A 27,285-nucleotide genomic window follows, 5' to 3' on the forward strand; every position below is an offset into this window, starting at 1 on the left:
TTTATTGCTTTAAACGCGTTTTCAGCCCCTGATTGTACACTTAAGGTGAAAATATCAAAATCTTCAAAATGAGCATAAGCACAATGAAATTAATGCTGCAATCATCTTCAGGATGCTAGAATACACTAAATACAGCAAAAATTTTGAGTCTACAACGTTTAGTTTAGGTGTGAGAGCCAAAATGAACTTTTTATTGCTTTAAATGCGTTTTCAGCCTGATTGTGCACTTTAGGTGAAAATGTCAAAATCTTAAAAATGAGCATAAGCACAATGAAATTAATGCTGGAATCATCTTCAGGATGCTAGAATACACTAAATACAGCAAAAAATTTGAGTCTACAACGTTTATTTTAGGTGTGTGAGCCAAAATGAACTTTTTATTGCTTTAAATGCGTTTTCAGCCTGATTGTGCACTTTAGGTGAAAATGTCAAAATCTTCAAAATGAGCATAAGCACGATGAAATTAATGCTGGAATCATCTTCAGGATGCTAGAATACACTGAATACAGCAAAAATTTTGAGTCTACAACGTTTAGTTTAGGTGTGAGAGCCAAAATGAACTTTTTATTGCTTTAAACGCGTTTTCAGCCCCTGATTGTACACTTAAGGTGAAAATGTCAAAATCTTCAAAATGAGCATAAGCACAATGAAATTAATGCTGGAATCATCTTCAGGATGCTAGAATACACTAAATACAGCAAAAATTTTGAGTCTACAACGTTTAGTTTAGGTGTGAGAGCCAAAATGAACTTTTTATTGCTTTAAATGCGTTTTCAGCCTGATTGTGCACTTTAGGTGAAAATGTCAAAATCTTAAAAATGAGCATAAGCACAATGAAATTAATGCTGGAATCATCTTCAGGATGCTAGAATACACTAAATACAGCAAAATTTTTGAGTCTACAACGTTTAGTTTAGATGTGGGAGCCAAAATGAACTTTTTATTGCTTTAAACGCGTTTTCAGCCCCTGATTGTACACTTAAGGTGAAAATGTCAAAATCTTCAAAATGAGCATAAGCACAATGAAATTAATGCTGGAATCATCTTCAGGATGCTAGAATACACTAAATACAGCAAAAAATTTGAGTCTACAACGTTTATTTTAGGTGTGTGAGCCAAAATGAACTTTTTATTGCTTTAAATGCGTTTTCAGCCTGATTGTGCACTTTAGGTGAAAATGTCAAAATCTTCAAAATGAGCATAAGCACGATGAAATTAATGCTGGAATCATCTTCAGGATGCTAGAATACACTGAATACAGCAAAAATTTTGAGTCTACAACGTTTAGTTTAGGTGTGAGAGCCAAAATGAACTTTTTATTGCTTTAAACGCGTTTTCAGCCCCTGATTGTACACTTAAGGTGAAAATGTCAAAATCTTCAAAATGAGCATAAGCACAATGAAATTAATGCTGGAATCATCTTCAGGATGCTAAAATACACTAAATACAGCAAAAATTTTGAGTCTACAACGTTTAGTTTAGGTGTGAGAGCCAAAATGAACTTTTTATTGCTTTAAATGCGTTTTCAGCCTGATTGTGCACTTTAGGTGAAAATGTCAAAATCTTAAAAATGAGCATAAGCACAATGAAATTAATGCTGGAATCATCTTCAGGATGCTAGAATACACTAAATACAGCAAAAATTTTTAGTCTACAACGTTTAGTTTAGGTGTGAGAGCCAAAATGAACTTTTTATTGCTTTAAACGCGTTTTCAGCCCCTGATTGTACACTTAAGGTGAAAATGTCAAAATCTTCAAAATGAGCATAAGCACAATGAAATTAATGCTGGAATCATCTTCAGGATGCTAGAATACACTAAATACAGCAAAAATTTTGAGTCTACAACGTTTAGTTCAGGTGTGAGAGCCAAAATGAACTTTTTATTGCTTTAAATGCGTTTTCAGCCTGATTGTGCACTTTAGGTGAAAATGTCAAAATCTTAAAAATGAGCATAAGCACAATGAAATTAATGCTGGAATCATCTTCAGGATGCTAGAATACACTAAATACAGCAAAAATTTTGACTCTACAACGTTTAGTTTAGGTGTGAGAGCCAAAATGAACTTTTTATTGCTTTAAACGCGTTTTCAGCCCCTGATTGTACACTTAAGGTGAAAATGTCAAAATCTTCAAAATGAGCATAAGCACAATGAAATTAATGCTGGAATCATCTTCAGGATGCTAGAATACACTAAATACAGCAAAAATTTTGAGTCTACAACGTTTAGTTTAGGTGTGAGAGCCAAAATGAACTTTTTATTGCTTTAAATGCGTTTTCAGCCTGATTTTGCACTTTAGGTGAAAATGTCAAAATCTTAAAAATGAGCATAAGCACAATTAAATTAATGCTGGAATCATCTTCAGGATGCTAGAATACACTAAATACAGCAAAAATTTTGAGTCTACAACGTTTAGTTTAGGTGTGAGAGCCAAAATGAACTTTTTATTGCTTTAAACGCGTTTTCAGCCCCTGATTGTACACTTAAGATGAAAATGTCAAAATCTTAAAAATGAGCATAAGCACAATGAAATTAATGCTGGAATCATCTTCAGGATGCTAAAATACACTAAATACAGCAAAAATTTTGAGTCTACAACGTTTAGTTTAGGTGTGAGAGCCAAAATGAACTTTTTATTGCTTTAAATGCGTTTTCAGCCTGATTGTGCACTTTAGGTGAAAATGTCAAAATCTTCAAAATGAGCATAAGCACAATGAAATTAATGCTGGAATCATCTTCAGGATGCTAGAATACACTAAATACAGCAAAAATTTTGAGTCTACAACGTTTAGTTTAGGTGTGAGAGCCAAAATGAACTTTTTATTGCTTTAAACGCGTTTTCAGCCCCTGATTGTACACTTAAGGTGAAAATGTCAAAATCTTCAAAATGAGCATAAGCACAATGAAATTAATGCTGGAATCATCTTCAGGATGCTAGAATACACTAAATACAGCAAAAATTTTGAGTCTACAACGTTTAGTTTAGGTGTGAGAGCCAAAATGAACTTTTTATTGCTTTAAATGCGTTTTCAGCCTGATTGTGCACTTTAGGTGAAAATGTCAAAATCTTAAAAATGAGCATAAGCACAATGAAATTAATGCTGGAATCATCTTCAGGATGCTAGAATACACTAAATACAGCAAAAATTTTGACTCTACAACGTTTAGTTTAGGTGTGAGAGCCAAAATGAACTTTTTATTGCTTTAAACGCGTTTTCAGCCCCTGATTGTACACTTAAGGTGAAAATGTCAAAATCTTCAAAATGAGCATAAGCACAATGAAATTAATGCTGGAATCATCTTCAGGATGCTAGAATACACTAAATACAGCAAAAATTTTGAGTCTACAACGTTTAGTTTAGGTGTGAGAGCCAAAATGAACTTTTTATTGCTTTAAATGCGTTTTCAGCCTGATTTTGCACTTTAGGTGAAAATGTCAAAATCTTAAAAATGAGCATAAGCACAATTAAATTAATGCTGGAATCATCTTCAGGATGCTAGAATACACTAAATACAGCAAAAATTTTGAGTCTACAACGTTTAGTTTAGGTGTGAGAGCCAAAATGAACTTTTTATTGCTTTAAACGCGTTTTCAGCCCCTGATTGTACACTTAAGGTGAAAATGTCAAAATCTTCAAAATGAGCATAAGCACAATGAAATTAATGCTGGAATCATCTTCAGGATGCTAGAATACACTAAATACAGCAAAAATTTTGAGTCTACAACGTTTAGTTTAGGTGTGAGAGCCAAAATGAACTTTTTATTGCTTTAAATGCGTTTTCAGCCTGATTGTGCACTTTAGGTGAAAATGTCAAAATCTTCAAAATGAGCATAAGCACGATGAAATTAATGCTGGAATCATCTTCAGGATGCTAGAATACACTGAATACAGCAAAAATTTTGAGTCTACAACGTTTAGTTTAGGTGTGAGAGCCAAAATGAACTTTTTATTGCTTTAAACGCGTTTTCAGCCCCTGATTGTACACTTAAGGTGAAAATGTCAAAATCTTCAAAATGAGCATAAGCACAATGAAATTAATGCTGGAATCATCTTCAGGATGCTAGAATACACTAAATACAGCAAAAAATTTGAGTCTACAACGTTTATTTTAGGTGTGTGAGCCAAAATGAACTTTTTATTGCTTTAAATGCGTTTTCAGCCCCTGATTGTACACTTAAGGTGAAAATGTCAAAATCTTCAAAATGAGCATAAGCACAATGAAATTAATGCTGGAATCATCTTCAGGATGCTAGAATACACTAAATACAGCAAAAATTTTGAGTCTACAACGTTTAGTTTAGGTGTGAGAGCCAAAATGAACTTTTTATTGCTTTAAATGCGTTTTCAGCCTGATTGTGCACTTTAGGTGAAAATGTCAAAATCTTAAAAATGAGCATAAGCACAATGAAATTAATGCTGGAATCATCTTCAGGATGCTAGAATACACTAAATACAGCAAAAATTTTGAGTCTACAACGTTTAGTTTAGATGTGGGAGCCAAAATGAACTTTTTATTGCTTTAAACGCGTTTTCAGCCCCTGATTGTACACTTAAGGTGAAAATGTCAAAATCTTCAAAATGAGCATAAGCACAATGAAATTAATGCTGGAATCATCTTCAGGATGCTAGAATACACTAAATACAGCAAAAATTTTGAGTCTACAACGTTTATTTTAGGTGTGTGAGCCAAAATGAACTTTTTAGTGCTTTAAATGCGTTTTCAGCCTGATTGTGCACTTTAGGTGAAAATGTCAAAATCTTCAAAATGAGCATAAGCACGATGAAATTAATGCTGGAATCATCTTCAGGATGCTAGAATACACTAAATACAGCAAAAATTTTGAGTCTACAACGTTTAGTTTAGGTGTGGGAGCCAAAATGAACTTTTTATTGCTTTAAACGCGTTTTCAGCCCCTGATTGTACACTTAAGGTGAAAATGTCAAAATCTTCAAAATGAGCATAAGCACAATGAAATTAATGCTGGAATCATCTTCAGGATGCTAGAATACACTAAATACAGCAAAAATTTTGAGTCTACAACGTTTATTTTAGGTGTGTGAGCCAAAATGAACTTTTTATTGCTTTAAATGCGTTTTCAGCCTGATTGTGCACTTTAGGTGAAAATGTCAAAATCTTCAAAATGAGCATAAGCACGATGAAATTAATGCTGGAATCATCTTCAGGATGCTAGAATACACTGAATACAGCAAAAAAATTGAGTCTACAACGTTTAGTTTAGGTGTGAGAGCCAAAATGAACTTTTTATTGCTTTAAACGCGTTTTCAGCCCCTGATTGTACACTTAAGATGAAAATGTCAAAATCTTAAAAATGAGCATAAGCACAATGAAATTAATGCTGGAATCATCTTCAGGATGCTAAAATACACTAAATACAGCAAAAATTTTGAGTCTACAACGTTTAGTTTAGGTGTGAGAGCCAAAATGAACTTTTTATTGCTTTAAATGCGTTTTCAGCCTGATTGTGCACTTTAGGTGAAAATGTCAAAATCTTAAAAATGAGCATAAGCACAATGAAATTAATGCTGGAATCATCTTCAGGATGCTAGAATACACTAAATACAGCAAAAATTTTTAGTCTACAACGTTTAGTTTAGGTGTGAGAGCCAAAATGAACTTTTTATTGCTTTAAACGCGTTTTCAGCCCCTGATTGTACACTTAAGGTGAAAATGTCAAAATCTTCAAAATGAGCATAAGCACAATGAAATTAATGCTGGAATCATCTTCAGGATGCTAGAATACACTAAATACAGCAAAAATTTTGAGTCTACAACGTTTAGTTCAGGTGTGAGAGCCAAAATGAACTTTTTATTGCTTTAAATGCGTTTTCAGCCTGATTGTGCACTTTAGGTGAAAATGTCAAAATCTTAAAAATGAGCATAAGCACAATGAAATTAATGCTGGAATCATCTTCAGGATGCTAGAATACACTAAATACAGCAAAAATTTTGACTCTACAACGTTTAGTTTAGGTGTGAGAGCCAAAATGAACTTTTTATTGCTTTAAACGCGTTTTCAGCCCCTGATTGTACACTTAAGGTGAAAATGTCAAAATCTTCAAAATGAGCATAAGCACAATGAAATTAATGCTGGAATCATCTTCAGGATGCTAGAATACACTAAATACAGCAAAAATTTTGAGTCTACAACGTTTAGTTTAGGTGTGAGAGCCAAAATGAACTTTTTATTGCTTTAAATGCGTTTTCAGCCTGATTTTGCACTTTAGGTGAAAATGTCAAAATCTTAAAAATGAGCATAAGCACAATTAAATTAATGCTGGAATCATCTTCAGGATGCTAGAATACACTAAATACAGCAAAAATTTTGAGTCTACAACGTTTAGTTTAGGTGTGAGAGCCAAAATGAACTTTTTATTGCTTTAAACGCGTTTTCAGCCCCTGATTGTACACTTAAGATGAAAATGTCAAAATCTTAAAAATGAGCATAAGCACAATGAAATTAATGCTGGAATCATCTTCAGGATGCTAAAATACACTAAATACAGCAAAAATTTTGAGTCTACAACGTTTAGTTTAGGTGTGAGAGCCAAAATGAACTTTTTATTGCTTTAAATGCGTTTTCAGCCTGATTGTGCACTTTAGGTGAAAATGTCAAAATCTTCAAAATGAGCATAAGCACAATGAAATTAATGCTGGAATCATCTTCAGGATGCTAGAATACACTAAATACAGCAAAAATTTTGAGTCTACAACGTTTAGTTTAGGTGTGAGAGCCAAAATGAACTTTTTATTGCTTTAAACGCGTTTTCAGCCCCTGATTGTACACTTAAGGTGAAAATGTCAAAATCTTCAAAATGAGCATAAGCACAATGAAATTAATGCTGGAATCATCTTCAGGATGCTAGAATACACTAAATACAGCAAAAATTTTGAGTCTACAACGTTTAGTTTAGGTGTGAGAGCCAAAATGAACTTTTTATTGCTTTAAATGCGTTTTCAGCCTGATTGTGCACTTTAGGTGAAAATGTCAAAATCTTAAAAATGAGCATAAGCACAATGAAATTAATGCTGGAATCATCTTCAGGATGCTAGAATACACTAAATACAGCAAAAATTTTGACTCTACAACGTTTAGTTTAGGTGTGAGAGCCAAAATGAACTTTTTATTGCTTTAAACGCGTTTTCAGCCCCTGATTGTACACTTAAGGTGAAAATGTCAAAATCTTCAAAATGAGCATAAGCACAATGAAATTAATGCTGGAATCATCTTCAGGATGCTAGAATACACTAAATACAGCAAAAATTTTGAGTCTACAACGTTTAGTTTAGGTGTGAGAGCCAAAATGAACTTTTTATTGCTTTAAATGCGTTTTCAGCCTGATTTTGCACTTTAGGTGAAAATGTCAAAATCTTAAAAATGAGCATAAGCACAATTAAATTAATGCTGGAATCATCTTCAGGATGCTAGAATACACTAAATACAGCAAAAATTTTGAGTCTACAACGTTTAGTTTAGGTGTGAGAGCCAAAATGAACTTTTTATTGCTTTAAACGCGTTTTCAGCCCCTGATTGTACACTTAAGGTGAAAATGTCAAAATCTTCAAAATGAGCATAAGCACAATGAAATTAATGCTGGAATCATCTTCAGGATGCTAGAATACACTAAATACAGCAAAAATTTTGAGTCTACAACGTTTAGTTTAGGTGTGAGAGCCAAAATGAACTTTTTATTGCTTTAAATGCGTTTTCAGCCTGATTGTGCACTTTAGGTGAAAATGTCAAAATCTTCAAAATGAGCATAAGCACGATGAAATTAATGCTGGAATCATCTTCAGGATGCTAGAATACACTGAATACAGCAAAAATTTTGAGTCTACAACGTTTAGTTTAGGTGTGAGAGCCAAAATGAACTTTTTATTGCTTTAAACGCGTTTTCAGCCCCTGATTGTACACTTAAGGTGAAAATGTCAAAATCTTCAAAATGAGCATAAGCACAATGAAATTAATGCTGGAATCATCTTCAGGATGCTAGAATACACTAAATACAGCAAAAAATTTGAGTCTACAACGTTTATTTTAGGTGTGTGAGCCAAAATGAACTTTTTATTGCTTTAAATGCGTTTTCAGCCCCTGATTGTACACTTAAGGTGAAAATGTCAAAATCTTCAAAATGAGCATAAGCACAATGAAATTAATGCTGGAATCATCTTCAGGATGCTAGAATACACTAAATACAGCAAAAATTTTGAGTCTACAACGTTTAGTTTAGGTGTGAGAGCCAAAATGAACTTTTTATTGCTTTAAATGCGTTTTCAGCCTGATTGTGCACTTTAGGTGAAAATGTCAAAATCTTAAAAATGAGCATAAGCACAATGAAATTAATGCTGGAATCATCTTCAGGATGCTAGAATACACTAAATACAGCAAAAATTTTGAGTCTACAACGTTTAGTTTAGATGTGGGAGCCAAAATGAACTTTTTATTGCTTTAAACGCGTTTTCAGCCCCTGATTGTACACTTAAGGTGAAAATGTCAAAATCTTCAAAATGAGCATAAGCACAATGAAATTAATGCTGGAATCATCTTCAGGATGCTAGAATACACTAAATACAGCAAAAATTTTGAGTCTACAACGTTTATTTTAGGTGTGTGAGCCAAAATGAACTTTTTAGTGCTTTAAATGCGTTTTCAGCCTGATTGTGCACTTTAGGTGAAAATGTCAAAATCTTCAAAATGAGCATAAGCACGATGAAATTAATGCTGGAATCATCTTCAGGATGCTAGAATACACTAAATACAGCAAAAATTTTGAGTCTACAACGTTTAGTTTAGGTGTGGGAGCCAAAATGAACTTTTTATTGCTTTAAACGCGTTTTCAGCCCCTGATTGTACACTTAAGGTGAAAATGTCAAAATCTTCAAAATGAGCATAAGCACAATGAAATTAATGCTGGAATCATCTTCAGGATGCTAGAATACACTAAATACAGCAAAAATTTTGAGTCTACAACGTTTATTTTAGGTGTGTGAGCCAAAATGAACTTTTTATTGCTTTAAATGCGTTTTCAGCCTGATTGTGCACTTTAGGTGAAAATGTCAAAATCTTCAAAATGAGCATAAGCACGATGAAATTAATGCTGGAATCATCTTCAGGATGCTAGAATACACTGAATACAGCAAAAAAATTGAGTCTACAACGTTTAGTTTAGGTGTGAGAGCCAAAATGAACTTTTTATTGCTTTAAACGCGTTTTCAGCCCCTGATTGTACACTTAAGATGAAAATGTCAAAATCTTAAAAATGAGCATAAGCACAATGAAATTAATGCTGGAATCATCTTCAGGATGCTAAAATACACTAAATACAGCAAAAATTTTGAGTCTACAACGTTTAGTTTAGGTGTGAGAGCCAAAATGAACTTTTTATTGCTTTAAATGCGTTTTCAGCCTGATTGTGCACTTTAGGTGAAAATGTCAAAATCTTCAAAATGAGCATAAGCACAATGAAATTAATGCTGGAATCATCTTCAGGATGCTAGAATACACTAAATACAGCAAAAATTTTGACTCTACAACGTTTAGTTTAGATGTGGGAGCCAAAATGAACTTTTTATTGCTTTAAACGCGTTTTCAGCCCCTGATTGTACACTTAAGGTGAAAATGTCAAAATCTTCAAAATGAGCATAAGCACAATGAAATTAATGCTGGAATCATCTTCAGGATGCTAGAATACACTAAATACAGCAAAAATTTTGAGTCTACAACGTTTATTTTAGGTGTGTGAGCCAAAATGAACTTTTTATTGCTTTAAATGCGTTTTCAGCCTGATTGTGCACTTTAGGTGAAAATGTCAAAATCTTCAAAATGAGCATAAGCACGATGAAATTAATGCTGGAATCATCTTCAGGATGCTAGAATACACTGAATACAGCAAAAATTTTGAGTCTACAACGTTTAGTTTAGGTGTGAGAGCCAAAATGAACTTTTTATTGCTTTAAACGCGTTTTCAGCCCCTGATTGTACACTTAAGGTGAAAATGTCAAAATCTTCAAAATGAGCATAAGCACAATGAAATTAATGCTGGAATCATCTTCAGGATGCTAGAATACACTAAATACAGCAAAAAATTTGAGTCTACAACGTTTATTTTAGGTGTGTGAGCCAAAATGAACTTTTTATTGCTTTAAATGCGTTTTCAGCCCCTGATTGTACACTTAAGGTGAAAATGTCAAAATCTTCAAAATGAGCATAAGCACAATGAAATTAATGCTGGAATCATCTTCAGGATGCTAGAATACACTAAATACAGCAAAAATTTTGAGTCTACAACGTTTAGTTTAGGTGTGAGAGCCAAAATGAACTTTTTATTGCTTTAAATGCGTTTTCAGCCTGATTGTGCACTTTAGGTGAAAATGTCAAAATCTTAAAAATGAGCATAAGCACAATGAAATTAATGCTGGAATCATCTTCAGGATGCTAGAATACACTAAATACAGCAAAAATTTTGAGTCTACAACGTTTAGTTTAGATGTGGGAGCCAAAATGAACTTTTTATTGCTTTAAACGCGTTTTCAGCCCCTGATTGTACACTTAAGGTGAAAATGTCAAAATCTTCAAAATGAGCATAAGCACAATGAAATTAATGCTGGAATCATCTTCAGGATGCTAGAATACACTAAATACAGCAAAAATTTTGAGTCTACAACGTTTATTTTAGGTGTGTGAGCCAAAATGAACTTTTTAGTGCTTTAAATGCGTTTTCAGCCTGATTGTGCACTTTAGGTGAAAATGTCAAAATCTTCAAAATGAGCATAAGCACGATGAAATTAATGCTGGAATCATCTTCAGGATGCTAGAATACACTAAATACAGCAAAAATTTTGAGTCTACAACGTTTAGTTTAGGTGTGGGAGCCAAAATGAACTTTTTATTGCTTTAAACGCGTTTTCAGCCCCTGATTGTACACTTAAGGTGAAAATGTCAAAATCTTCAAAATGAGCATAAGCACAATGAAATTAATGCTGGAATCATCTTCAGGATGCTAGAATACACTAAATACAGCAAAAATTTTGAGTCTACAACGTTTATTTTAGGTGTGTGAGCCAAAATGAACTTTTTATTGCTTTAAATGCGTTTTCAGCCTGATTGTGCACTTTAGGTGAAAATGTCAAAATCTTCAAAATGAGCATAAGCACGATGAAATTAATGCTGGAATCATCTTCAGGATGCTAGAATACACTGAATACAGCAAAAAAATTGAGTCTACAACGTTTAGTTTAGGTGTGAGAGCCAAAATGAACTTTTTATTGCTTTAAACGCGTTTTCAGCCCCTGATTGTACACTTAAGATGAAAATGTCAAAATCTTAAAAATGAGCATAAGCACAATGAAATTAATGCTGGAATCATCTTCAGGATGCTAAAATACACTAAATACAGCAAAAATTTTGAGTCTACAACGTTTAGTTTAGGTGTGAGAGCCAAAATGAACTTTTTATTGCTTTAAATGCGTTTTCAGCCTGATTGTGCACTTTAGGTGAAAATGTCAAAATCTTCAAAATGAGCATAAGCACAATGAAATTAATGCTGGAATCATCTTCAGGATGCTAGAATACACTAAATACAGCAAAAATTTTGACTCTACAACGTTTAGTTTAGATGTGGGAGCCAAAATGAACTTTTTATTGCTTTAAACGCGTTTTCAGCCCCTGATTGTACACTTAAGGTGAAAATGTCAAAATCTTCAAAATGAGCATAAGCACAATGAAATTAATGCTGGAATCATCTTCAGGATGCTAGAATACACTAAATACAGCAAAAATTTTGAGTCTACAACGTTTATTTTAGGTGTGTGAGCCAAAATGAACTTTTTATTGCTTTAAATGCGTTTTCAGCCTGATTGTGCACTTTAGGTGAAAATGTCAAAATCTTCAAAATGAGCATAAGCACAATGAAATTAATGCTGGAATCATCTTCAGGATGCTAGAATACACTAAATACAGCAAAAAAATTGAGTCTACAACGTTTATTTTAGGTGTGTGAGCCAAAATGAACTTTTTATTGCTTTAAATGCGTTTTCAGCCCCTGATTGTACACTTAAGGTGAAAATGTCAAAATCTTCAAAATGAGCATAAGCACAATGAAATTAATGCTGGAATCATCTTCAGGATGCTAGAATACACTAAATACAGCAAAAATTTTGAGTCTACAACGTTTAGTTTAGGTGTGAGAGCCAAAATGAACTTTTTATTGCTTTAAATGCGTTTTCAGCCTGATTGTGCACTTTAGGTGAAAATGTCAAAATCTTAAAAATGAGCATAAGCACAATGAAATTAATGCTGGAATCATCTTCAGGATGCTAGAATACACTAAATACAGCAAAAATTTTGAGTCTACAACGTTTAGTTTAGATGTGGGAGCCAAAATGAACTTTTTATTGCTTTAAACGCGTTTTCAGCCCCTGATTGTACACTTAAGGTGAAAATGTCAAAATCTTCAAAATGAGCATAAGCACAATGAAATTAATGCTGGAATCATCTTCAGGATGCTAGAATACACTAAATACAGCAAAAATTTTGAGTCTACAACGTTTATTTTAGGTGTGTGAGCCAAAATGAACTTTTTAGTGCTTTAAATGCGTTTTCAGCCTGATTGTGCACTTTAGGTGAAAATGTCAAAATCTTCAAAATGAGCATAAGCACGATGAAATTAATGCTGGAATCATCTTCAGGATGCTAGAATACACTAAATACAGCAAAAATTTTGAGTCTACAACGTTTAGTTTAGGTGTGGGAGCCAAAATGAACTTTTTATTGCTTTAAACGCGTTTTCAGCCCCTGATTGTACACTTAAGGTGAAAATGTCAAAATCTTCAAAATGAGCATAAGCACAATGAAATTAATGCTGGAATCATCTTCAGGATGCTAGAATACACTAAATACAGCAAAAATTTTGAGTCTACAACGTTTATTTTAGGTGTGTGAGCCAAAATGAACTTTTTATTGCTTTAAATGCGTTTTCAGCCTGATTGTGCACTTTAGGTGAAAATGTCAAAATCTTCAAAATGAGCATAAGCACGATGAAATTAATGCTGGAATCATCTTCAGGATGCTAGAATACACTGAATACAGCAAAAAAATTGAGTCTACAACGTTTAGTTTAGGTGTGAGAGCCAAAATGAACTTTTTATTGCTTTAAACGCGTTTTCAGCCCCTGATTGTACACTTAAGATGAAAATGTCAAAATCTTAAAAATGAGCATAAGCACAATGAAATTAATGCTGGAATCATCTTCAGGATGCTAAAATACACTAAATACAGCAAAAATTTTGAGTCTACAACGTTTAGTTTAGGTGTGAGAGCCAAAATGAACTTTTTATTGCTTTAAATGCGTTTTCAGCCTGATTGTGCACTTTAGGTGAAAATGTCAAAATCTTCAAAATGAGCATAAGCACAATGAAATTAATGCTGGAATCATCTTCAGGATGCTAGAATACACTAAATACAGCAAAAATTTTGAGTCTACAACGTTTAGTTTAGATGTGGGAGCCAAAATGAACTTTTTATTGCTTTAAACGCGTTTTCAGCCCCTGATTGTACACTTAAGGTGAAAATGTCAAAATCTTCAAAATGAGCATAAGCACAATGAAATTAATGCTGGAATCATCTTCAGGATGCTAGAATACACTAAATACAGCAAAAATTTTGAGTCTACAACGTTTATTTTAGGTGTGTGAGCCAAAATGAACTTTTTATTGCTTTAAATGCGTTTTCAGCCTGATTGTGCACTTTAGGTGAAAATGTCAAAATCTTCAAAATGAGCATAAGCACGATGAAATTAATGCTGGAATCATCTTCAGGATGCTAGAATACACTGAATACAGCAAAAATTTTGAGTCTACAACGTTTAGTTTAGGTGTGAGAGCCAAAATGAACTTTTTATTGCTTTAAACGCGTTTTCAGCCCCTGATTGTACACTTAAGGTGAAAATGTCAAAATCTTCAAAATGAGCATAAGCACAATGAAATTAATGCTGCAATCATCTTCAGGATGCTAGAATACACTAAATACAGCAAAAATTTTGAGTCTACAACGTTTAGTTTAGGTGTGAGAGCCAAAATGAACTTTTTATTGCTTTAAATGCGTTTTCAGCCTGATTGTGCACTTTAGGTGAAAATGTCAAAATCTTAAAAATGAGCATAAGCACAATGAAATTAATGCTGGAATCATCTTCAGGATGCTAGAATACACTAAATACAGCAAAAATTTTGAGTCTACAACGTTTAGTTTAGGTGTGAGAGCCAAAATGAACTTTTTATTGCTTTAAACGCGTTTTCAGCCCCTGATTGTACACTTAAGGTGAAAATGTCAAAATCTTCAAAATGAGCATAAGCACAATGAAATTAATGCTGGAATCATCTTCAGGATGCTAGAATACACTAAATACAGCAAAAATTTTGAGTCTACAACGTTTAGTTTAGGTGTGAGAGCCAAAATGAACTTTTTATTGCTTTAAATGCGTTTTCAGCCTGATTGTGCACTTTAGGTGAAAATGTCAAAATCTTCAAAATGAGCATAAGCACAATGAAATTAATGCTGGAATCATCTTCAGGATGCTAGAATACACTAAATACAGCAAAAATTTTGAGTCTACAACGTTTAGTTTAGGTGTGAGAGCCAAAATGAACTTTTTATTGCTTTAAATGCGTTTTCAGCCTGATTGTGCACTTTAGGTGAAAATGTCAAAATCTTAAAAATGAGCATAAGCACAATGAAACTAATGCTGGAATCATCTTCAGGATGCTAGAATACACTAAATACAGCAAAAATTTTGAGTCTACAACGTTTAGTTTAGATGTGGGAGCCAAAATGAACTTTTTATTGCTTTAAACGCGTTTTCAGCCCCTGATTGTACACTTAAGGTGAAAATGTCAAAATCTTCAAAATGAGCATAAGCACAATGAAATTAATGCTGGAATCATCTTCAGGATGCTAGAATACACTAAATAAAGCAAAAATTTTGAGTCTACAACGTTTATTTTAGGTGTGTGAGCCAAAATGAACTTTTTATTGCTTTAAATGCGTTTTCAGCCTGATTGTGCCTTTTAGGTGAAAATGTCAAAATCTTCAAAATGAGCATAAGCACGATGAAATTAATGCTGGAATCATCTTCAGGATGCTAGAATACACTGAATACAGCAAAAAAATTGAGTCTACAACGTTTAGTTTAGGTGTGAGAGCCAAAATGAACTTTTTATTGCTTTAAACGCGTTTTCAGCCCCTGATTGTACACTTAAGATGAAAATGTCAAAATCTTAAAAATGAGCATAAACACAATGAAATTAATGCTGGAATCATCTTCAGGATGCTAAAATACACTAAATACAGCAAAAATTTTGAGTCTACAACGTTTAGTTTAGGTGTGAGAGCCAAAATGAACTTTTTATTGCTTTAAATGCGTTTTCAGCCTGATTGTGCACTTTAGGTGAAAATGTCAAAATCTTCAAAATGAGCATAAGCACAATGAAATTAATGCTGGAATCATCTTCAGGATGCTAGAATACACTAAATACAGCAAAAATTTTGAGTCTACAACGTTTAGTTTAGGTGTGAGAGCCAAAATGAACTTTTTATTGCTTTAAACGCGTTTTCAGCCCCTGATTGTACACTTAAGGTGAACATTTCAAAATCTTCAAAATGAGCATAAGCACAATGAAATTAATGCTGGAATCATCTTCAGGATGCTAGAATACACTAAATACAGCAAAAATTTTGAGTCTACAACGTTTAGTTTAGGTGTAATACCCAAAATGAACTTTTTATTGCTTTAAATGCGTTTTCAGCCTGATTGTGCACTTTAGGTGAAAATGTCAAAATCTTAAAAATGAGCATAAGCACAATGAAATTAATGCTGGAATCATCTTCAGGATGCTAGAATACACTAAATACAGCAAAAATTTTGAGTCTACAACGTTTAGTTTAGGTGTGAGAGCAAAAATGAACTTTTTATTGCTTTAAACGCGTTTTCAGCCCCTGATTGTACACATAAGGTGAAAATGTCAAAATCTTCAAAATGAGCATAAGCACAATGAAATTAATGCTGGAATCATCTTCAGGATGCTAAATACAGCAAAAATTTTGAGTCTACAACGTTTAGTTTAGGTGTGAGAGCCAAAATGAACTTTTTATTGCTTTAAATGCGTTTTCAGCCTGATTGTGCACTTTAGGTGAAAATGTCAAAATCTTAAAAATGAGCATAAGCACAATTAAATTAATGCTGGAATCATCTTCAGGATGCTAGAATACACTAAATACAGCAAAAATTTTGAGTCTACAACGTTTAGTTTAGGTGTGAGAGCCAAAATGAACTTTTTATTGCTTTAAACGCGTTTTCAGCCCCTGATTGTACACTTAAGGTGAAAATGTCAAAATCTTCAAAATGAGCATAAGCACAATGAAATTAATGCTGGAATCATCTTCAGGATGCTAGAATACACTAAATACAGCAAAATTTTTGAGTCTACAACGTTTATTTTAGGTGTGTGAGCCAAAATAAACTTTTTATTGCTTTAAATGCGTTTTCAGCCTGATTGTGCACTTTAGGTGAAAATGTCAAAATCTTCAAAATGAGCATAAGCACGATGAAATTAATGCTGGAATCATCTTCAGGATGCTAGAATACACTGAATACAGCAAAAATTTTGAGTCTACAACATTTAGTTTAGGTGTGAGAGCCAAAATGAACTTTTTATTGCTTTAAACGCGTTTTCAGCCCCTGATTGTACACTTAAGGTGAAAATGTCAAAATCTTCAAAATGAGCATAAGCACAATGAAATTAATGCTGGAATCATCTTCAGGATGCTAGAATACACTAAATACAGCAAAAATTTTGAGTCTACAACGTTTAGTTTAGGTGTGAGAGCCAAAATGAACTTTTTATTGCTTTAAACGCGTTTTCAGCCCCTGATTGTACACTTAAGGTGAAAATGTCAAAATCTTCAAAATGAGCATAAGCACAATGAAATTAATGCTGGAATCATCTTCAGGATGCTAGAATACACTAAATACAGCAAAAATTTTGAGTCTACAACGTTTAGTTTAGGTGTGAGAGCCAAAATGAACTTTTTATTGCTTTAAATGCGTTTTCAGCCTGATTGTGCACTTTAGGTGAAAATGTCAAAATCTTAAAAATGAGCATAAGCACAATGAAATTAATGCTGGAATCATCTTCAGGATGCTAGAATACACTAAATACATCAAAAATTTTGACTCTACAACGTTTAGTTTAGGTGTGAGAGCCAAAATGAACTTTTTATTGCTTTAAACGCGTTTTCAGCCCCTGATTGTACACTTAAGGTGAAAATGTCAAAATCTTCAAAATGAGCATAAGCACAATGAAATTAATGCTGGAATCATCTTCAGGATGCTAGAATACACTAAATACAGCAAAAATTTTGAGTCTACAACGTTTAGTTTAGGTGTGAGAGCCAAAATGAACTTTTTATTGCTTTAAATGCGTTTTCAGCCTGATTTTGCACTTTAGGTGAAAATGTCAAAATCTTAAAAATGAGCATAAGCACAATTAAATTAATGCTGGAATCATCTTCAGGATGCTAGAATACACTAAATACAGCAAAAATTTTGAGTCTACAACGTTTAGTTTAGGTGTGAGAGCCAAAATGAACTTTTTATTGCTTTAAACGCGTTTTCAGCCCCTGATTGTACACTTAAGGTGAAAATGTCAAAATCTTCCAAATGAGCATAAGCACAATGAAATTAATGCTGGAATCATCTTCAGGATGCTAGAATACACTAAATACAGCAAAAATTTTGAGTCTACAACGTTTAGTTTAGGTGTGAGAGCCAAAATGAACTTTTTATTGCTTTAAATGCGTTTTCAGCCCCTGATTGTACACTTAAGATGAAAATGTCAAAATCTTAAAAATGAGCATAAGCACAATGAAATTAATGCTGGAATCATCTTCAGGATGCTAAAATACACTAAATACAGCAAAAATTTTGAGTCTACAACGTTTAGTTTAGGTGTGAGAGCCAAAATGAACTTTTTATTGCTTTAAATGCGTTTTCAGCCTGATTGTGCACTTTAGGTGAAAATGTCAAAATCTTAAAAATGAGCATAAGCACAATGAAATTAATGCTGGAATCATCTTCAGGATGCTAGAATACACTAAATACAGCAAAAAATTTGAGTCTACAACGTTTATTTTAGGTGTGTGAGCCAAAATGAACTTTTTATTGCTTTAAATGCGTTTTCAGCCTGATTGTGCACTTTAGGTGAAAATGTCAAAATCTTCAAAATGAGCATAAGCACGATGAAATTAATGCTGGAATCATCTTCAGGATGCTAGAATACACTGAATACAGCAAAAAATTTTGAGTCTACAACGTTTAGTTTAGGTGTGAGAGCCAAAATGAACTTTTTATTGCTTTAAACGCGTTTTCAGCCCCTGATTGTACATTTAAGGTGAAAATGTCAAAATCTTCAAAATGAGCATAAGCACAATGAAATTAATGCTGGAATCATCTTCAGGATGCTAGAATACACTAAATACAGCAAAAATTTTGAGTCTACAACGTTTAGTTTAGGTGTGAGAGCCAAAATGAACTTTTTATTGCTTTAAATGCGTTTTCAGCCTGATTGTGCACTTTAGGTGAAAATGTCAAAATCTTAAAAATGAGCATAAGCACAATGAAATTAATGCTGGAATCATCTTCAGGATGCTAGAATACACTAAATACAGCAAAATTTTTGAGTCTACAACGTTTAGTTTAGATGTGGGAGCCAAAATGAACTTTTTATTGCTTTAAACGCGTTTTCAGCCCCTGATTGTGCACTTAAGGTGAAAATGTCCAAATCTTCAAAATGAGCATAAGCACAATGAAATTAATGCTGGAATCATCTTCAGGATGCTAGAATACACTAAATACAGCAAAAAATTTGAGTCTACAACGTTTATTTTAGGTGTGTGAGCCAAAATGAACTTTTTATTGCTTTAAATGCGTTTTCAGCCTGATTGTGCACTTTAGGTGAAAATGTCAAAATCTTCAAAATGAGCATAAGCACGATGAAATTAATGCTGGAATCATCTTCAGGATGCTAGAATACACTGAATACAGCAAAAATTTTGAGTCTACAACGTTTAGTTTAGGTGTGAGAGCCAAAATGAACTTTTTATTGCTTTAAACGCGTTTTCAGCCCCTGATTGTACACTTAAGGTGAAAATGTCAAAATCTTCAAAATGAGCATAAGCACAATGAAATTAATGCTGCAATCATCTTCAGGATGCTAGAATACACTAAATACAGCAAAAATTTTGAGTCTACAACGTTTAGTTTAGATGTGAGAGCCAAAATGAACTTTTTATTGCTTTAAATGCGTTTTCAGCCTGATTGTGCACTTTAGGTGAAAATGTCAAAATCTTAAAAATGAGCATAAGCACAATGAAATTAATGCTGGAATCATCTTCAGGATGCTAGAATACACTAAATACAGCAAAAGTTTTGAGTCTACAACGTTTAGTTTAGGTGTGAGAGCCAAAATGAACTTTTTATTGCTTTAAACGCGTTTTCAGCCCCTAATTGTACACTTAAGGTGAAAATGTCAAAATCTTCAAAATGAGCATAAGCACAATGAAATTAATGCTGGAATCATCTTCAGGATGCTAGAATACACTAAATACAGCAAAAATTTTGAGTCTACAACGTTTAGTTTAGGTGTGAGAGCCAAAATGAACTTTTTATTGCTTTAAATGCGTTTTCAGCCTGATTGTGCACTTTAGGTGAAAATGTCAAAATCTTAAAAATGAGCATAAGCACAATGAAACTAATGCTGGAATCATCTTCAGGATGCTAGAATACACTAAATACAGCAAAAATTTTGAGTCTACAACGTTTAGTTTAGATGTGGGAGCCAAAATGAACTTTTTATTGCTTTAAACGCGTTTTCAGCCCCTGATTGTACACTTAAGGTGAAAATGTCAAAATCTTCAAAATGAGCATAAGCACAATGAAATTAATGCTGGAATCATCTTCAGGATGCTAGAATACACTAAATAAAGCAAAAATTTTGAGTCTACAACGTTTATTTTAGGTGTGTGAGCCAAAATGAACTTTTTATTGCTTTAAATGCGTTTTCAGCCTGATTGTGCCTTTTAGGTGAAAATGTCAAAATCTTCAAAATGAGCATAAGCACGATGAAATTAATGCTGGAATCATCTTCAGGATGCTAGAATACACTGAATACAGCAAAAAAATTGAGTCTACAACGTTTAGTTTAGGTGTGAGAGCCAAAATGAACTTTTTATTGCTTTAAACGCGTTTTCAGCCCCTGATTGTACACTTAAGATGAAAATGTCAAAATCTTAAAAATGAGCATAAGCACAATGAAATTAATGCTGGAATCATCTTCAGGATGCTAAAATACACTAAATACAGCAAAAATTTTGAGTCTACAACGTTTAGTTTAGGTGTGAGAGCCAAAATGAACTTTTTATTGCTTTAAATGCGTTTTCAGCCTGATTGTGCACTTTAGGTGAAAATGTCAAAATCTTCAAAATGAGCATAAGCACAATGAAATTAATGCTGGAATCATCTTCAGGATGCTAGAATACACTAAATACAGCAAAAATTTTGAGTCTACAACGTTTAGTTTAGGTGTGAGAGCCAAAATGAACTTTTTATTGCTTTAAACGCGTTTTCAGCCCCTGATTGTACACTTAAGGTGAACATGTCAAAATCTTCAAAATGAGCATAAGCACAATGAAATTAATGCTGGAATCATCTTCAGGATGCTAGAATACACTAAATACAGCAAAAATTTTGAGTCTACAACGTTTAGTTTAGGTGTAATACCCAAAATGAACTTTTTATTGCTTTAAATGCGTTTTCAGCCTGATTGTGCACTTTAGGTGAAAATGTCAAAATCTTAAAAATGAGCATAAGCACAATGAAATTAATGCTGGAATCATCTTCAGGATGCTAGAATACACTAAATACAGCAAAAATTTTGAGTCTACAACGTTTAGTTTAGGTGTGAGAGCAAAAATGAACTTTTTATTGCTTTAAACGCGTTTTCAGCCCCTGATTGTATACATAAGGTGAAAATGTCAAAATCTTCAAAATGAGCATAAGCACAATGAAATTAATGCTGGAATCATCTTCAGGATGCTAAATACAGCAAAAATTTTGAGTCTACAACGTTTAGTTTAGGTGTGAGAGCCAAAATGAACTTTTTATTGCTTTAAACGCGTTTTCAGCCCCTGATTGTACACTTAAGGTGAAAATGTCAAAATCTTCAAAATGAGCATAAGCACAATGAAATTAATGCTGGAATCATCTTCAGGATGCTAGAATACACTAAATACAGCAAAAATTTTGAGTCTACAACGTTTAGTTTAGGTGTGAGAGCCAAAATGAACTTTTTATTGCTTTAAATGCGTTTTCAGCCTGATTGTGCACTTTAGGTGAAAATGTCAAAATCTTAAAAATGAGCATAAGCACAATGAAATTAATGCTGGAATCATCTTCAGGATGCTAGAATACACTAAATACAGCAAAAATTTTGACTCTACAACGTTTAGTTTAGGTGTGAGAGCCAAAATGAACTTTTTATTGCTTTAAACGCGTTTTCAGCCCCTGATTGTACACTTAAGGTGAAAATGTCAAAATCTTCAAAATGAGCATAAGCACAATGAAATTAATGCTGGAATCATCTTCAGGATGCTAGAATACACTAAATACAGCAAAAATTTTGAGTCTACAACGTTTAGTTTAGGTGTGAGAGCCAAAATGAACTTTTTATTGCTTTAAATGCGTTTTCAGCCTGATTTTGCACTTTAGGTGAAAATGTCAAAATCTTAAAAATGAGCATAAGCACAATTAAATTAATGCTGGAATCATCTTCAGGATGCTAGAATACACTAAATACAGCAAAAATTTTGAGTCTACAACGTTTAGTTTAGGTGTGAGAGCCAAAATGAACTTTTTATTGCTTTAAACGCGTTTTCAGCCCCTGATTGTACACTTAAGGTGAAAATGTCAAAATCTTCAAAATGAGCATAAGCACAATGAAATTAATGCTGGAATCATCTTCAGGATGCTAGAATACACTAAATACAGCAAAAATTTTGAGTCTACAACGTTTAGTTTAGGTGTGAGAGCCAAAATGAACTTTTTATTGCTTTAAATGCGTTTTCAGCCTGATTGTGCACTTTAGGTGAAAATGTCAAAATCTTCAAAATGAGCATAAGCACGATGAAATTAATGCTGGAATCATCTTCAGGATGCTAGAATACACTGAATACAGCAAAAATTTTGAGTCTACAACGTTTAGTTTAGGTGTGAGAGCCAAAATGAACTTTTTATTGCTTTAAACGCGTTTTCAGCCCCTGATTGTACACTTAAGGTGAAAATGTCAAAATCTTCAAAATGAGCATAAGCACAATGAAATTAATGCTGGAATCATCTTCAGGATGCTAGAATACACTAAATACAGCAAAAAATTTGAGTCTACAACGTTTATTTTAGGTGTGTGAGCCAAAATGAACTTTTTATTGCTTTAAATGCGTTTTCAGCCCCTGATTGTACACTTAAGGTGAAAATGTCAAAATCTTCAAAATGAGCATAAGCACAATGAAATTAATGCTGGAATCATCTTCAGGATGCTAGAATACACTAAATACAGCAAAAATTTTGAGTCTACAACGTTTATTTTAGGTGTGTGAGCCAAAATGAACTTTTTATTGCTTTAAATGCGTTTTCAGCCTGATTGTGCACTTTAGGTGAAAATGTCAAAATCTTAAAAATGAGCATAAGCACAATGAAATTAATGCTGGAATCATCTTCAGGGTGCTAGAATACACTAAATACAGCAAAAATTTTGAGTCTACAACGTTTATTTTAGGTGTGTGAGCCAAAATGAACTTTTTAGTGCTTTAAATGCGTTTTCAGCCTGATTGTGCACTTTAGGTGAAAATGTCAAAATCTTCAAAATGAGCATAAGCACGATGAAATTAATGCTGGAATCATCTTCAGGATGCTAGAATACACTAAATACAGCAAAAATTTTGAGTCTACAACGTTTAGTTTAGGTGTGGGAGCCAAAATGAACTTTTTATTGCTTTAAACGCGTTTTCAGCCCCTGATTGTACACTTAAGGTGAAAATGTCAAAATCTTCAAAATGAGCATAAGCACAATGAAATTAATGCTGGAATCATCTTCAGGATGCTAGAATACACTAAATACAGCAAAAATTTTGAGTCTACAACGTTTATTTTAGGTGTGTGAGCCAAAATGAACTTTTTATTGCTTTAAATGCGTTTTCAGCCTGATTGTGCACTTTAGGTGAAAATGTCAAAATCTTCAAAATGAGCATAAGCACGATGAAATTAATGCTGGAATCATCTTCAGGATGCTAGAATACACTGAATACAGCAAAAAAATTGAGTCTACAACGTTTAGTTTAGGTGTGAGAGCCAAAATGAACTTTTTATTGCTTTAAACGCGTTTTCAGCCCCTGATTGTACACTTAAGATGAAAATGTCAAAATCTTAAAAATGAGCATAAGCACAATGAAATTAATGCTGGAATCATCTTCAGGATGCTAAAATACACTAAATACAGCAAAAATTTTGAGTCTACAACGTTTAGTTTAGGTGTGAGAGCCAAAATGAACTTTTTATTGCTTTAAATGCGTTTTCAGCCTGATTGTGCACTTTAGGTGAAAATGTCAAAATCTTCAAAATGAGCATAAGCACAATGAAATTAATGCTGGAATCATCTTCAGGATGCTAGAATACACTAAATACAGCAAAAATTTTGAGTCTACAACGTTTAGTTTAGATGTGGGAGCCAAAATGAACTTTTTATTGCTTTAAACGCGTTTTCAGCCCCTGATTGTACACTTAAGGTGAAAATGTCAAAATCTTCAAAATGAGCATAAGCACAATGAAATTAATGCTGGAATCATCTTCAGGATGCTAGAATACACTAAATACAGCAAAAATTTTGAGTCTACAACGTTTATTTTAGGTGTGTGAGCCAAAATGAACTTTTTATTGCTTTAAATGCGTTTTCAGCCTGATTGTGCACTTTAGGTGAAAATGTCAAAATCTTCAAAATGAGCATAAGCACGATGAAATTAATGCTGGAATCATCTTCAGGATGCTAGAATACACTGAATACAGCAAAAATTTTGAGTCTACAACGTTTAGTTTAGGTGTGAGAGCCAAAATGAACTTTTTATTGCTTTAAACGCGTTTTCAGCCCCTGATTGTACACTTAAGGTGAAAATTTCAAAATCTTCAAAATGAGCATAAGCACAATGAAATTAATGCTGCAATCATCTTCAGGATGCTAGAATACACTAAATACAGCAAAAATTTTGAGTCTACAACGTTTAGTTTAGGTGTGAGAGCCAAAATGAACTTTTTATTGCTTTAAATGCGTTTTCAGCCTGATTGTGCACTTTAGGTGAAAATGTCAAAATCTTAAAAATGAGCATAAGCACAATGAAATTAATGCTGGAATCATCTTCAGGATGCTAGAATACACTAAATACAGCAAAAATTTTGAGTCTACAACGTTTAGTTTAGGTGTGAGAGCCAAAATGAACTTTTTATTGCTTTAAACGCGTTTTCAGCCCCTGATTGTACACTTAAGGTGAAAATGTCAAAATCTTCAAAATGAGCATAAGCACAATGAAATTAATGCTGGAATCATCTTCAGGATGCTAGAATACACTAAATACAGCAAAAATTTTGAGTCTACAACGTTTAGTTTAGGTGTGAGAGCCAAAATGAACTTTTTATTGCTTTAAATGCGTTTTCAGCCTGATTGTGCACTTTAGGTGAAAATGTCAAAATCTTAAAAATGAGCATAAGCACAATTAAATTAATGCTGGAATCATCTTCAGGATGCTAGAATACACTAAATACAGCAAAAATTTTGAGTCTACAACGTTTAGTTTAGGTGTGAGAGCCAAAATGAACTTTTTATTGCTTTAAACGCGTTTTCAGCCCCTGATTGTACACTTAAGGTGAAAATGTCAAAATCTTCAAAATGAGCATAAGCACAATGAAATTAATGCTGGAATCATCTTCAGGATGCTAGAATACACTAAATACAGCAAAAATTTTGAGTCTACAACGTTTAGTTTAGGTGTGAGAGCCAAAATGAACTTTTTATTGCTTTAAATGCGTTTTCAGCCTGATTGTGCACTTTAGGTGAAAATGTCAAAATCTTAAAAATGAGCATAAGCACAATGAAATTAATGCTGGAATCATCTTCAGGATGCTAGAATACACTAAATACAGCAAAAATTTTGAGTCTACAACGTTTAGTTTAGATGTGGGAGCCAAAATGAACTTTTTATTGCTTTAAACGCGTTTTCAGCCCCTGATTGTACACTTAAGGTGAAAATGTCAAAATCTTCAAAATGAGCATAAGCACAATGAAATTAATGCTGGAATCATCTTCAGGATGCTAGAATACACTAAATACAGCAAAAATTTTGAGTCTACAACGTTTATTTTAGGTGTGTGAGCCAAAATGAACTTTTTAGTGCTTTAAATGCGTTTTCAGCCTGATTGTGCACTTTAGGTGAAAATGTCAAAATCTTCAAAATGAGCATAAGCACGATGAAATTAATGCTGGAATCATCTTCAGGATGCTAGAATACACTGAATACAGCAAAAAAATTGAGTCTACAACGTTTAGTTTAGGTGTGAGAGCCAAAATGAACTTTTTATTGCTTTAAACGCGTTTTCAGCCCCTGATTGTACACTTAAGATGAAAATGTCAAAATCTTAAAAATGAGCATAAGCACAATGAAATTAATGCTGGAATCATCTTCAGGATGCTAAAATACACTAAATACAGCAAAAATTTTGAGTCTACAACGTTTAGTTTAGGTGTGAGAGCCAAAATGAACTTTTTATTGCTTTAAATGCGTTTTCAGCCTGATTGTGCACTTTAGGTGAAAATGTCAAAATCTTAAAAATGAGCATAAGCACAATGAAATTAATGCTGGAATCATCTTCAGGATGCTAGAATACACTAAATACAGCAAAAAATTTGAGTCTACAACGTTTATTTTAGGTGTGTGAGCCAAAATGAACTTTTTATTGCTTTAAATGCGTTTTCAGCCTGATTGTGCACTTTAGGTGAAAATGTCAAAATCTTCAAAATGAGCATAAGCACGATGAAATTAATGCTGGAATCATCTTCAGGATGCTAGAATACACTGAATACAGCAAAAAAATTTGAGTCTACAACGTTTAGTTTAGGTGTGAGAGCCAAAATGAACTTTTTATTGCTTTAAACGCGTTTTCAGCCCCTGATTGTACATTTAAGGTGAAAATGTCAAAATCTTCAAAATGAGCATAAGCACAATGAAATTAATGCTGGAATCATCTTCAGGATGCTAGAATACACTAAATACAGCAAAAATTTTGAGTCTACAACGTTTAGTTTAGGTGTGAGAGCCAAAATGAACTTTTTATTGCTTTAAATGCGTTTTCAGCCTGATTGTGCACTTTAGGTGAAAATGTCAAAATCTTAAAAATGAGCATAAGCACAATGAAATTAATGCTGGAATCATCTTCAGGATGCTAGAATACACTAAATACAGCAAAATTTTTGAGTCTACAACGTTTAGTTTAGATGTGGGAGCCAAAATGAACTTTTTATTGCTTTAAACGCGTTTTCAGCCCCTGATTGTGCACTTAAGGTGAAAATGTCAAAATCTTCAAAATGAGCATAAGCACAATGAAATTAATGCTGGAATCATCTTCAGGATGCTAGAATACACTAAATACAGCAAAAAATTTGAGTCTACAACGTTTATTTTAGGTGTGTGAGCCAAAATGAACTTTTTATTGCTTTAAATGCGTTTTCAGCCCCTGATTGTACACTTAAGGTGAAAATGTCAAAATCTTCAAAATGAGCATAAGCACAATGAAATTAATGCTGGAATCATCTTCAGGATGCTAGAATACACTAAATACAGCAAAAATTTTGAGTCTACAACGTTTAGTTTAGGTGTGAGAGCCAAAATGAACTTTTTATTGCTTTAAACGCGTTTTCAGCCCCTGATTGTACACTTAAGGTGAACATTTCAAAATCTTCAAAATGAGCATAAGCACAATGAAATTAATGCTGGAATCATCTTCAGGATGCTAGAATACACTAAATACAGCAAAAATTTTGAGTCTACAACGTTTAGTTTAGGTGTAATACCCAAAATGAACTTTTTATTGCTTTAAATGCGTTTTCAGCCTGATTGTGCAC

The sequence above is a fragment of the Vanacampus margaritifer genome, chromosome 11 (assembly GCF_051991255.1).
Source record: "Vanacampus margaritifer isolate UIUO_Vmar chromosome 11, RoL_Vmar_1.0, whole genome shotgun sequence".
Taxonomy (NCBI): domain Eukaryota; kingdom Metazoa; phylum Chordata; class Actinopteri; order Syngnathiformes; family Syngnathidae; genus Vanacampus; species Vanacampus margaritifer.